The sequence below is a fragment of the Varanus komodoensis genome, unplaced genomic scaffold (genome assembly GCF_004798865.1).
Source record: "Varanus komodoensis strain SLA01 unplaced genomic scaffold, ASM479886v1 scaffold5, whole genome shotgun sequence".
Classification (NCBI taxonomy): domain Eukaryota; kingdom Metazoa; phylum Chordata; class Lepidosauria; order Squamata; family Varanidae; genus Varanus; species Varanus komodoensis.
The window spans coordinates 52441001-52455576 of NW_025336087.1; positions in this window are offsets into that span (position 1 = coordinate 52441001).

Below are 14576 nucleotides of genomic sequence, written 5' to 3' on the forward strand. Positions count from 1 at the left end.
ATTCATAAATGACCTAGAATTAGGAAAAACCAGTGAAGTGGCCAAGGTTGCGGATGACTCTCTAGGGAGTTTAAAACCAAAAGAAATTGGGAGAGCTCCAAAGGGATCTTCCAAGCTGGGAAAATTGGTGTCAAAATGGCAAATGCACTTCAGTGTAAGCAAGAGTCAAGTAATGCATATGGGGGTGAAAAGTCCCAACTTTAAAGGCAGATGGGATCTGAACTAGCAGTAACTGAGTAAGAAAGGGATCTTGGGACAGCTTGATGAAAATGTTGGCCCAGTGCACAGCTACTGTGAAAAAGGCAGACTCCATGCTGGACACAAGTAGAAATGGAATAGAAAATAGAACTGCCAAGATTGTACTCCCCTTATGGTACGATGGCACTTACAGTATTGTGTACAGTTCTGGTTACCCTACCTGAAAAAGGACATTATTGAGTTGAAAAAGGTAACAGAAGGGCAACAAAAATGATAAGGGCTGGAGCAGCTCCCGTATGAGGAATGGCTACAACAACTGGGACTGTTGAGTTAAGTAGAGGCAAGATAGAGGTGTTTAAAATAATACATGGAGTGGAGAATGTGGAGTGGAAGACATTTTTCTCCCTCTCTCATAACACTCAAACCCAGAATCATCCTGTAAAGCTGATTAGTGGGAGGTTTAGGGCTGATGAAAGGAAGTGCTTCTTCACACAATATATAATTAAACTATAGAATTCACTGTCATATTAAGTGGTGATGGCCACTAATCTGGGTGGCTTTAAAAGGGGATGGGACAGATTCATGAGGAAGGAAGGTATCGGTGGTTACGAGCCTTGCTAGCTATGTGCTGTCTCCTTTACCAGAGGTGGCCTGTCTGCATATACCAGTTGCTGAGTAGCTTGGGCAGGTCGAGTCTTGCGCCCATTCTCCTTGAGGGATCCTATGGGAAGCTGGTTTGGCACCATGTGAACAAAGTGCTGAGTTGGATGAAGCATTGGCAATGCACCTTGGGATTGAATGTCAGACATAGTAGCTGATGTGCAACAGGGAGGAGTAAAAGGGGAAGATGGGAACCACATTAATGTGGAAAACACATGATCATCTGTTGGGTAGATCATGGTAAAAAACCACAAATCATGGTAGCTGATGTGAGGTGTCAGCTCACAGTTGTAAATGACCCACACTTATGCAGGCAATAAAACTAAAGTCTTTTACTGCTACTTTTGTACAAGATTTACGATGCTACGAATAAGCTCTCCTGCAATCACCTTTACAAGTTAGTTGCTATCTTCTCAGTGACGTCCCTCAGGGAACTCATGTGGGATTAGCTTTCTTTGTCCCACCTTTCCCCCCTGAGGTGGGACAAAGCCTCCTTTTGTTCCAGTCGGGGTAAGGTACGTCTAAGAGTCGCGCAAGACAAATCTATCCCGCCTCCTGCATCTTCTGTATCTTGTTCAGGAGACTCAGCGTCAGGAGGAAGGGGGGTATCCTGCCCACGCTCTTCAGGGGCAGAGCTTGTAGTGTCTTTTCCCTCGGAGCCCTCGTGGTCAGACAGAGGCTTGGCTGTTTGCCCAAGGGGTAAAGGGTCAGGATGAGGGATGGCTATCTGTTCAGCTACTCCCAAGCCAGGTTGTGGAAGGGTCACTTGGCCACAGGGCCTCAAGTATAAGTGCTCCTGTTCTGCTGTCTGATTCTCTCTTTGGGCGTTTGACTGTTCCTCATGAGGTGCCGCCTCTGTTGAGGCGTCAGGCGCCACAGTAACCCTTTAGGATTGCTTGTTATGCTGTGGTGTATTGATAAAGAGTGCAGGATTGGGACTCGAGGGATCTTAGCCAACTGGATGACTTTGGGCAGTCACAGACTCTCAGTCCAACCTGCCTCACAGAGGAGAATGGTGTAAGCTGCTTTGAGTTCTTGGTAAGAAAAAAGTGGGATAGAAATATAATAATAAATGTTATGGATGGACTCTTGGTGTGATCAGCATGGCTCTTCTTGCATTCTTAGAGAACCAAGGGGCTGCAGAGGGTCTACGTCAACAACCTGCCATGTGTGAGTAAAGCTTGATGGGATTGCCAGCTCTGGCAACTGAAAATTCCCCCAGGAAATTCATCGTTCCATAAGGATTACATAGAGCATCAGATTCCATATTTTTCCGGAATTGCAATCCTGTACACTCCTGTGAATTCTATTGAACTCAATAGCAGTGAATTATTGTTCTGATATTTTGTATAACTTTTTTTAAGCAATAGTCAATTGATGGGAAATATGGACAGGTTGAATTGGAACTGGTAAAGCAAACCATGCCGTGTGGTTATGAAATCCTTTTTCCCACACAGGTGCCTTACTATAAAAACCGAAAGACTGCAGGCCATGTAATTATCCCATGAAATCTTTCACCTTCACGCCTTGATTTAAATATCTTTTGCGAAACAACTTATATTTCTTAATTTCAGTGTGTTCATGGATAAGTGTATTGAAACAGGTTTGAACAGATATTATGCCAGGTGCAAGCTTCTTATACTACAAGTTGAACAAGCTGAAATTCTCAGTCCAGTGTTGGGCAGGCTGCTGGTATGGGGGTCCTAAGAGACACTTTGCCCCCTGATGTTGTGTTCCATCATTTTAAGATGTCCAATCTATTAGTGGTATTAGTAATGCATTTATACACCTTTTTCATTTTGCAAGGAATCCAAGGCAGCCTACATGTCCTCCACCTCTCTTTTTTTCCCTTTGTAACAACCATTTCTTTCCATGATACTATAATAACCCTGGGATATCTCGGGTTCTAAATAGGTGAGTGTTTTCAAAGTTAAACTTGTGGGCTTTGGCTAATACTCTGATGAATATCATATTTCAGATTAGTTACATTTTAAATGAGATTTCTTCCTGGCAAATATTTTCAAAAAAGTTTGGTCCTTTCCATTTAGATTAGATTTTCCAGCATGGTCACTTTGGGAATGTTCTGCTCCAGACTGTATGATCAAGTGGACAGCAGTAAGCTCCCGGCATATTAATACTACAAGGGGTTCCTCCTATTGATAGCGTTGCTTGAGATGCAAGACAGACAATATCAGGTCAATTACAGTTTCATCCAATGTCACCTGCTAGAATCAACTTTAGACAGGAGACAACTACAAACTGCTAGAAATTGGTGTGAATGAGAAGGGAGTTTTCAGCTTCCCGTTTTCCATTCATCTGTGCTACATACTCAATTTCCCGTTCTTCCCTTAAATGGTTTGGTGTGGGTCACATCTACTTGCACTCTGAAACAGGTCCGGATGTGGTTGGTGGTAGGATGTGGCCTGAAAGCTGAACAAATACATTAATCTGAATCAAAATGAAAATCTTCTGAATGAGATGTAAGGAAAACTAGATCCAAGAAATAGAAAGGAATTATGATCATTATTATGAAGATAGCAATTGCTACATTAACATGTACTTTCAAACTCCAAGCAGATCAGTTCAGAATCATATTTCAACACGGGAAACACAGAGAAGTTCAGGAAGCAAAGCCTGAGAATGAACAAGGAAAGAACATGCAATGTATCAGCTACGTTTACATATGAATCTTTCACCTATGAGGGACCACCAGCAATACCTCTTCAGGTGACCTCAGTAAAGAGGCAGGAAATAAGGAAGATGTGATCAAGTATCATATGGGCTAGCTGTAGACCTCCAACCAATCCAGGGAAAACTACAGAGGACTTGACTATTCAGAGGCATCTCGTTAACTACTGTGCAAAAACAGGATGCTTAGACCAGAAAAATATTTATTCTGAACCAGCAGGGTTTCTCTTATGTTATTAATTTCTAATAAGAATAGTGTGAGTCTCTAAACTGCCAAGTTCAAATACTGCACTGGCATGTAGGATTTATACGCAGAGGTATGTGTGGGAACACCATGGTCTCATGCATTCTTCTGCTACAACTTCAGCATGAACTGCACTTATGTACATAAATGTTTAACAAAAGTAGGCTTTCATGCAATTCTTCCTACATGAAAAAGGTTGATGGACAGTAAGTATAGACCCCAATGATATTTAGGCTCCTTGACTGGGGCTACAACTGAAGTTTCTACCCAAGGATGTGAGATGAGCTTGATGGGTAACTTCAGGTCCTTACAACATATAGAAGCTGTGTCTTGGCAAACAATTTAATAAGGCTGCCAACTTTTCTTTCCCTAACAGAAGCTTCTGGCTTTTAGGCACTCCTTCACCACTGGAAACTGCAGACTGACATGAAATCCCTTGTGACCAACACATGAGAAAAATGTTGGAAGAACAGTTGTGCAGTGGTGGCAGCTTTCATGATGCTGTTGTTCACCTGTTATTCTGATGGTCAAAGGCAAAAGCAGAGCCAGTCTATTAACTTCAGGACATTTACTCAGAGGTTCAGTTTTTCAGGTTCAACCACCCACTCCTGCAGCACTGTAAACCTGGCATAAGCCTCTGTTCTAACCATGACAAATGAAAAGAGAACACTAATACGTGTTGAGAAGCCTTCAACATGTTGAAAGACTGGCCCACCCCTTAAACCTGTCAGGATGGATGATTTAAGTAGCATTTCCTAGTGACTCAGTGCAAGCTTTGAGAAATCGCAGTAATAGAAGATTAAATAGTTGATTTTTCTCAGTCCAAGATTTAATTTCAGGTGAGAAAGAATTTGAAGCAAGACATTGCATTCTGATTGTGGATTTAGTTAGGGATGCAAGGGTTGTAGCTTCCTTGCATTTCTGTTATCCATAGTTATGTTATGGCTGTCATCATATACTCACCTACTTGAGAGTAAGCCCAACTGAGCATTGTGAAACAAACTTCCAAGTGAATATATGCAAGATTGCATGTATATGTTGTGTAGGTGGATTTCTAGGTGTTTCGCCCTAGTTTTGACTTCTGCTGTGGGTATGTGTACAGATGACTCAATTCTCCCATGCACACACCTTTCTTTAAAAAAAGAAAAAGAAAAAAAGTAGGATTTGTGCAAGGCTGTGATGGTGGGAACTTGCAAACATCAGGAATGTATAGTATTGCGCCATCCAATTTTTAAAAAATAAGGAATAATTTAGGCAAGCTAAGGAAAATCATGGGACAGCTGCAGGACCATAAGGAGATCACACGGACAGCTGTTCATAAAAAGAGGCTGTTTTAAAAGGGCATATCAATGATTGTAAAACAGACTGTAAAAGCAGCTGTCAAGATGGCTTTCACAACCTCTGGGGCAAAAACAAGGGACGGGGGAAAGCCACAGCTAAGCCAAAATGGCTTGTAGTCAAGGTGAGGAGTGAAGGAAGCCAGTGCCAATTGTCCCAAAATGCCACTTGGACACTTTGCAAGCTGCTGGCCCTGATGATTGCCCAGGAGTTACTTAATTAGAGCAGCAAGGATGTTCTTCCACTCTTGCCAAGTGGCTCTGCAGTGGATTCCCTGGAGCCATGGTAAAGTCAGGACGATACAGTCTAGGTAGAAAGCTCGATAATGTTCCGCTCAGGCTGGGTCACCCAGGTTTGGACAACATGACAAACCTGGTCCTGCAAAGTGAGCAGAGCCAAGAGGAAGTCCACAAATGCTTGTGGACCACCAGCTGCGTAACCAGCAAGCTTCCCCACAAGGGGCGCTGTGAGCAGGCGTGCCAGGTGCTGTTCCCAGCGAGCCCTTCTTTCCTGCCCACTGCTGGCAGGGTGAGTGTGGAAGAGGGGCAGTACTTGCACAGCATATGGGGCTAAGTTCCTGGTGAATGCCCTGCAAGCACTGGATATGCTCACCAGGAACTTGGACTCAGGGCTGCTGACTGAAGTCCAAGGAGCCAAGCCCAGGGAGCCTGACTGATTCCCATTCCCAGATTCCTTGCATGTCCCGGGATGATCCTTGCATGTTTCCTCTTTCAGCAACACTAGTGGAGCTGCACCAGACAAGACAATTCCAGGGCCGTCAGCAGGAGTTTCTGTACTACCCACGCAAAGTTGTTAAGTCTCCTGCAGTTGTTCTGTGTTATCCCATGTTTCCCCACCCACACTTCTCACATATTTTCTCACACTATGAAAAATCCATTCATTATTTTCTAGTATGGCATGATTCCACCCCTCCCCCCCCACACAAATGAATAGGGCAAGGGCAGGGCAGGGCTGCCTGATTTGAGATTCTGCAGTGTTTTGTGTGTGCCTGTGGGGGGGGGGGGGGGGATGTTGTTGCTGCTGTTGTTGGGGGTAGCTTTTCATGGCTTGAGGCTGACCAAACAGCCCCATTGCTCCTTTGCCCCCAAAGCTGATCACATCTCCCTCCATGGCTGCTGCTTTTTCCTTCTTCCCTCCACAACACATGCAATGAACTCATGCTTTAGCAACAGGATGATGTGTCTGAGGCAACTCATAGTATTTATACAAGGGGGCAGGGTGTCATTTGCTTTTGTGTGGTTCTGTCAGGCCAAAATTTATTGCTGCAGTTCTGCCTCCACCTACTGGTCTCAGCAATCTTCCCTGACAGTACATGGATTTTTGCGGCCTTTGGCACTGTGCAGAAATTCTGCTTATACGCTGCAACAGTTGTCCCATGTTTGCTGGTGCTAGGAGGACCCCATCTAGAGGAGACCTAAACATGCAGATTGCCTGACTGCTTTTGCATCTGGTCACCTTAGTTGTCAAAAACAGTAAGAAGGAACTCTGTGCTACAGCGGAGGCCCCCATTGCCAAAAGCATTAGCAGAGGTTACGTTTTCAGAGCCAGTTTGGCATAATGGTTAGGGTATTGGACTCAACTCTGGCAATCTAGGTTCTAGCTCCGACTAACCATGAAATTCACTTGGGTGACTTTGGGCCAGTCACAGACTTTCAGCCAAATCTACCTCGCAGGGTTGTTGTGGGGAGGAGAAACTTGTAATCACTTGGGGTTCCTCACAAAAGGAAGAAAGCCAAGGTATCAGTGTACTAAAAAAGCAATAACATCTCAGGAGCCTGAGCTCAGCTGTTGGCACTAATTCACACTGTTGAACTTTTGTCTCTGGCCAGAACCACTCAGATGGTAGGTGGAGTCCCACATATCTGAATATGCCAGCATAGCTAAAATCATTCTTCCTGGCATCCAGCAATTTATTTGGAGGGATTTTTCCCCTGTACAAAGTAAAAAGTAGGTCCTCTGTCACTCCTAGCATATGGAACCAACGAAAGCTGTCCAGTCCCCCCCTTCTTAGAAAGCCAAATGGTTCTGTTAAGGGGGAAATGGCTTTTGAAAAGCCATCCCAGCCCTATGAATATTTCTTGGTAAATTGCTTTGTTTACTTGTCTAGGTTTGAGTGCGGATCTGGCAACCGCTTATAGCACAGGCATTTATATGGCAGGGTTTGCTCTGACGCTCGGTATTCCATTGCTCGTTGCTATAGATCGCTTTCAGTGGGGAAAGCAGTGAGCAGAATAAAGCAGGCTCGCAATGGTTGCCTGTGAGTTATTTGCCAGTTGCTTGTGCCAAGTAAGAAATGCTTCTAGATACATAAATGGAAAAATATGTACTTAAAGAGGCAGAGAAGCTTTTCAACACAGAAAGAGGTGGTTTCCGTCCTCTCCCCAGTCTTATATTCTGAATCCAGAATCCGCCTTTCCAAGTGGAAGGCCTCTGCTTGCGGACAATCTGTCCTCTTGATTTTTAGGGATTCCACACGCTGCCCCCTGCACTGCAGCTTACCGGGCTCCTGCTTCTGTGTGTAGCCGTTTGAGGAGCTTCCTTGGGCAGGATGGGGCCAAGAAGCCCAGTTCCCTCAGTGCAGTTAGACCCAGCATAAATTGGGATCCAACCTTGTATTGCACTAGATTAAGCCAGCTTTCTCACAAAGTGGTTGTTAGATACGAGGCTGGTGGCACTGCAAGTACTGTTCCGAAGTGGAAAATGAGACACAGGTATGGCCCTCAAGCTCCAGAGGCACACCGGGAGGGGATGATAGAGAAGGGAGTATGTTTGGCAAGGCCAAGAATGAAACTGTGAGTTATAATCAGGCATCTCTAGTTATTAAAAAAATAAAATTAATTCATTTGCAAAATTAATTTATTTGCAGATGATACATGGTTAACATTTCAAGATCCAATAAATACTATAGAGAGAATGTATTCACATTTAAAGGAATTTGGGAAGTATAATGGGTTACAAGTAAATTGGGAAAAATCAGAAATGATGTTGTATAATCACAATAGTGAAGAATTGGATTTATTAAAAGAAAAATATAAATTAAAAATAGACAGTATAAGATACTTAGGAATTGATATTCCAAAAAATAGTCAAGAATTAAAAATGAAAAATTATGAGAAGTTAAAGAAGGATATAAAAATAAAATTGGAAGATATGAAAAGTAAAATTATCATGGTTTGGAAGAATAGCAGTAATAAAAATGAAAATTTTGCCAAAGATTAATTTTTTGTTCTGGATGATTCCAATTAAGTTTTATGATCAAGAATTAAAGGAAATACAGAAGTTATTGGAGGTATATTGTACTGGAGGGAAGAAATCAAGAATAAGTAAAGTACTATGGAATGAATCACAAAAAAGGAAGGCTAGGTATTCCAGATGTTAAAAATATTGGGTTGCTAATCAATTAAAGATAGTTCCAGACATTATAGCCCAAAGCCAAAAACTAATATGGAGTGATATTGAATTAAAGGAATTAAGGGAAATAGATCATCACTTAGAGAGATACTGATTTAAAAGGGATATAAAAAGTTTATTAATTCAAAATCCCTTTCTAAATATATGATGGAAGTATGGGAAAAATGGAGACAGCAATTAATGCCAGGAACTTCTCCATTAACACCAGTGGTTGAAATGGAGAAAATCCCAAAAATACAATCTAAGGATTTGATTAATACACTAAAAAATAATCAAATATATAAATGGGAAGATTGGAAAAATAGGATAAAAATATAGCACAAGGAGTGGATTGTCAGAAGCTAAATTAAATTGGTTAAATTTAATACAATTAGAAAAAAGGATAAAGATGGAGGGAAAATTTAAAGAGGAAGAAAGACAGTTAACAAAATTTGAAGTGATTGTGAAAGAATGTTAGATTAAGGAAGAATATACAGGTAAAGGAAGAATTGCCAAAATTTATAAAATATTAATAGAATTAGGGGGACAGACAAAAAGTTTGAAATCAATTTGGGAAATGGATGTTGGTGAAATAAAATATGAGGACTGGAAGAATATTTGGCATAGAAGAGTATACAAGCATACGTCGGTTAGAATTAAAGAACATGGATATAAAGTGATATGGAGATGTATTTAACACCGGTTAAGTTAAACCAAATTGATGATAAATATTCTAGTATTTGTTGGAGATGTGGAAAAGAGATTGGAACTTATAAACATACGTGGTGGATTTGTTTATACAATATACAAAAGATATGGATTATAGAGTTTAATGAAATTAGAGAAATTTTAGATATAAATCTAAAAATGTCACCAGGAATTGTGTTATTGCTGCTGATTGAAAAACAAGATATAGATGAAGTTAAGAAAGAATTGATCCTAAATCTGATAATGGCAGCTAGGTTAGTAATGGGTAAATACTGGAAACAGAATTGAGTTATACAAAGGAATGAATGATATAATGAAATATGGAACATGATTGTTAATGATAAATTGACAACAGAAATAAAAATTTAAAAAGGGGCAATAAAAGTAAATAAATATAATGAAATATGGGAATATTTTGTAAAAGCAGTACTGATGGAAGGGAAAGGCTGTAAGCCTAATTAAGAATATATAAATTTTTGGAGGGATATGGGTATAAGGTATATTACATATTGTTATTTAATATTAAAGTATATTATATATTGTTAATTGCTACATTATATGAAGTAAAATGGAGATATAAACTGGTCTCCTGGGGAGCGGGCACACAATGTTTTTTTGTGTTGTGTTTTTTTTAGTTATCAGTTGGGTTGTAGATGTTATTATTGATATATTTTGATATGTATTGTATCTCAACTGTTTGTATTTATGTTCTGTTCTGTTAAAAAAGTGGGGAGGCACTCTATTTATTGATATGATTTTGGCCTGCTTGGTGATCTACAGACTAATAGGCAAAGGAAAACAAATCAAAACATTGGTACACATACCGTCATAGCACTAAAAAAAAAAAAAAAAAAAAGTGAAGGATTAAGACTAGAGCCCCCCCCCCCGCCCCCTCTTGGATGCACAGCTTCATATGGCGAGGGTTAAAAATAAAGACCATGCGTAACATGTCAGGCTGTAGCTGGGCGGGTTTTTCGGACGCGCAGAGGAAGCGCAGAAGAACAGCCCTGCTGGATCAGACCCAAGGCCTCTCCAGTCTCTGCACTGGCCAATCTTAGAGTGCACATGTCGACTGCTTTACAGAGGAAGGTCCTGTATCTGAAAGGCTGTCCGAGGGCAGTCCTGTTTTTGAAGGTATCCTTGGTTTGCAGGGCCGCTCAGTCCAAGTCTGGTTTAGCAATAAAGGCCCATAAAAACGGGGAGATCACGGGCTGTAAAGTTGCACATCAACAGTTAGCACTTGGACACAGACTGAGCAGGCTATGCTCTTCCCCACTAGAGTGAGGTGTATGGTACTTTTATTCACATTGTATTGATTATTTCTAAATGTGTTCCTATGGTAAGGAATTCATATATGCAAATGAGAGCCAGTGTGGTGTAGTGGCTAAGAGTGTGGGACTGGGACTCAGGCAACCTGGGTTCCAATCCCTGCTCAGCCGTGGGTCCAACTGGGTGAGTTAGGGCCAGTAACAGACTCTCAGCCCAACCTACCTCACAGGATTGTTGTTCTGGGGATAAGATTGAGAGCAGGAGGAGAATGAGGAAAGCTGCTTTGAGTTCTTTGTAAGAAAAAAGTGGGATAAAAATCTAATAAATAATAAATAAATGCAATGGAAATAGGTATCTTTTCAGTGATGATGCATTTCTTCTTTGTGGATGATGTACAATGGCCTCATTGAGCCAGATGCGCACAGACAAGCACATAGGAGCACCCAGCAAGTGGTAATTAAAGTCATGCTGCCTCAGCTGCTGGAGATCACAGCCTTGGATAGCTTTTCCCTCCATGAACATAAGACCCATAGATATCAGTATGTTTACTTCTGGGTGAGCAAACTATTAGTCTATCAGTCATTATGTCTCGTTATGGACTCATGCACACCCTCACACGTCACTGCATCTCGGAATAGTCTGAAAATTAGATTCACCCTGGAATGCTGGAAGAATCGGATGCCGACAACACAACATTTGGACGTATTTTTTTTAAGTCTGAAATACACCTATAGGCAGAGGAGAACTTCCAGTTGCCCAAGAATTCGAAATGGCTTAAATATTGGTAGAGAGCACTGGGACTCCTCAATCATGTATGCTAGCATAACTGAGGTAAGGACCAAGTTCGTGCTTCAACTTATGTACGGCTTAGTTCTTAATATTACTTTCCTGCAGTAATCTGCTCTGAAGGACATTCTTAATACTGACTCTGATTTCTTCACCATTCAGAATAACGGCGTTTTGACATGTGAACTCTTTATGAATGTGAAATCAGCCCGTGGCGAATTAGCCATGTGCTGGCATTATCATCACATGGGCTATTTGTGACAGAGGAACTGCTGACTCTAACAAAGAGCTCCTTGATGAGGCATCCCTTTGCCAGCGGCAATGATGAATTCTTTTTGGAGAAGGAAGAAAATATACCTGAATACAAAAAAGCTGCCTACTGAATGTGGATCCTTGCCCTCTTTTTTTTTTTTCTTTCAATGAATATAGTTCTTGATAATAGAAGGATCACTGTACCGCTCTTCCTTGCCTTGCAATCTATGCATTGTTTTCAATGTGTGCTTTTTTACATGAAGTAGCAGGCAATTATATGCTAAATGAACCTCCTACAAGAACCTGTGCAACTCTTGACATGAACTTCAGAGTTCTATCCAGTCAGAAGTAAGTCCCATTTAGTTTAATGAGTATTACTCCTAGATAATTGTATATAGTACGCTTCAGATGTTTCAGAGCACAACTCCTGGCATCACCAACCCTTGACCATGCTGGCGTAGGGTGGCCATGTGTCCTCTTTTACAAAAATCCCTGTTTGAAGGGTTGTCAAACAGGGGACTACCCTCTCTTCTGAAGGTACCCTCTGTTTGAAGAGCTGCCAAGTTTAAACTCAACCGAAAGAAGGAAGAGTTAGGCCTTGAAGTTGCCCATCACCAGCAACAGGAAAGCAGATTGAAGCTGATGGGTGACAGTCTTCCATAGTTTTGTATTACATACAGCCCCTTCTAACCATATAGGCAGTGATAAACCAACACAATTTTCATGTATTTGCTGGTTGCATATTTTACTGCTCTCCCTATCCCACACTCATGTACTTTCTACTAGTTGTTGTTATGTGTACAAAAGATTTGTAAGCCATCTTTTAGGGCAAGCCTTTCTGAGGTTACATACAACAGAATTTCAAAATAAAAAAGCATAAAGAAGAAGAAAACCATTGTAAAAAACAGAAAATCAAAGTTAACAGTTAAAAACGTGTATCTGTATATATAATATTTGTTACAGAAATCATTCATTTTAAAAACTCTTTCATCCCACTTTTAGTTAACAAGAATCTGTAGGCTGAGCCCTTTGTCAGCTTGCAATGGCAGGTGTGTGTGTGTGCGGGGGGGGGGGGGGCTAACCCAGGTGGACCACCTAAGGGTCCAGGTGGCACAGCTCACCCGTTCGTAGTTCTCTGCTACCCTCACACTCACCGAAGGAGCAGCAGGACTGGATCCTCCAGCAGCCTACTTACACCAGAAAAATGCTCACGTCTTGACAAGCAAAGATGGATGGGCAGCAGATGGTGTCATCTCCAGCATGGAAGTCAGCTAAGAGGGATGCCACACCTGCTCCTTTTTTCCTTTGTCATGAAGCTGCCAGGGGCGCAGAAGCCCTGTTGGAGCTTGGCGGCTGAAGACTTCCATCAAGACCGCAGATGTTATTCAGGAAACACCATCTCCATGGCACATGTGTGGTTGCTGTGCTTGGAAGGGGCCGCTACACAGGTAGGGATACTTTCCCCATACCTGCAGGCAAGGCAAGGCAAGCCAGAGGGGCAGGTGGGCAGGGAGGAGAACTCTTTCCTAGCAGCTTCCTGTCGTTCAACCTGGACATGAGTTAGAAGGCAGCCCCCCTTGCCAAGCAGACCGAGGCACCCATCCAAGGGGAAATGCCACCAGTGACCTACCCTGGTCTACCTCAAGGGGACAGAAGCGAAGACAAGCCACTGGTGTGGAGGGAGCCACAGATGCAGAAGGTGCTGGAAAATGCTGAAACTGTCCTTTGTCAAATCAGGATTAACCACCAGTGGGGATAGGCAAATGGAGGGAGGGATGATGGGAAGAAGAAGGGCAGAGGGGAAGGGACCTGCCGCAAGGCATGGGACCTCCCTGACTTGTGCAGCCGGGATGGCCAGCTGTGCTGCCTCCTGCCCTGTCTGCAGGCAGATGGCCATAGGCTGGAGCTCGTCAAAGCACAGCCGCGTTCCTTCTAGGTGTGTGCTCTGCAGTCGTGCGTGTCCCCGAGATGCTGGTGTCCCTGCACCTGTGGACCCAAAGTGTCCCACAGGAGCCCCCAAGGCAGCAAAACAACACCCAGCCTCCAAGGCAGCAGTCATGGTGTGTGCTGAGGGGGGGAGTGGAGGTGGGTTGGGACGCCCCCCTGTGGCTGCATAGTGAGTGGTGCTGCTCCCTGGAGAGGGAAGCCCAGTGGCTGCAGATGTTACAGAAGCTGTGGGGGAAATGGGAAGAAGTCCGTGAACGGGCGCTGGGGTGGAACGCAGCGGCAGGGCCCATCTCTTGCCCCACACACACCATGCTTGTCGCAGCCACCTGGTTGTAGGGCACAGTGTCTCCCATTGCGGGGCTGCATGTCCTGGGAGCCTGCTCAGCCTCAGAATGCAAATTGAATCGACCGGTTTGGAGCCCAATGCGCTGCTTTCCCAACACTGTCTGCGCAGCATAGGAGTTTTCAGAGCCTGAGCACCGGGGACTGGCAACCTTGGACTCCAGAGGCCGAGCCCCCACCCTGCCCCCTTGAGGGTGATGTGGAAAGAGGGTGACATGCCAACTGCTCCCCTCCTGAAGTCACAACTGGGCCTTGATGGAGGAAAAGGGGGGCATGTCGGGGTGCAAGGAGGCTGTGATCACGGAGTTGTGATGCTTCCAATCGACACCCTGACCTCCATCTTGGCCTGAAAACACACTGGAGAGCCACAGCAGTGACAGAGGTTGCCAAGGCCACACCTCACATTTTGCATTGGAAGCTCACAAGCCTCTGTGCCTGCAAGTTTATATGCTGCTGCCATGAGGCAGAATTACACCCTTTCAAAATGGTGCCCCAAATGGCATGAACATGGCAGGGAGGAGAGGTTCTGTGGTTCGTCAGTAGTGATTCGATAGCCAATAGGACTTAATGAGTCCTAATAATGATGGCAGCCAGCCACATCAAGCTCATGGTTCCCACACAGGCGCTAATTTGGGGGTGCAACTTTCATTTTCCCAGTAGCAGCAATTTATGACAAGGCATTTATATTTTATTGGAGCGTTGTATTAACCGCTTAACAGGTCTTCCAACTGTC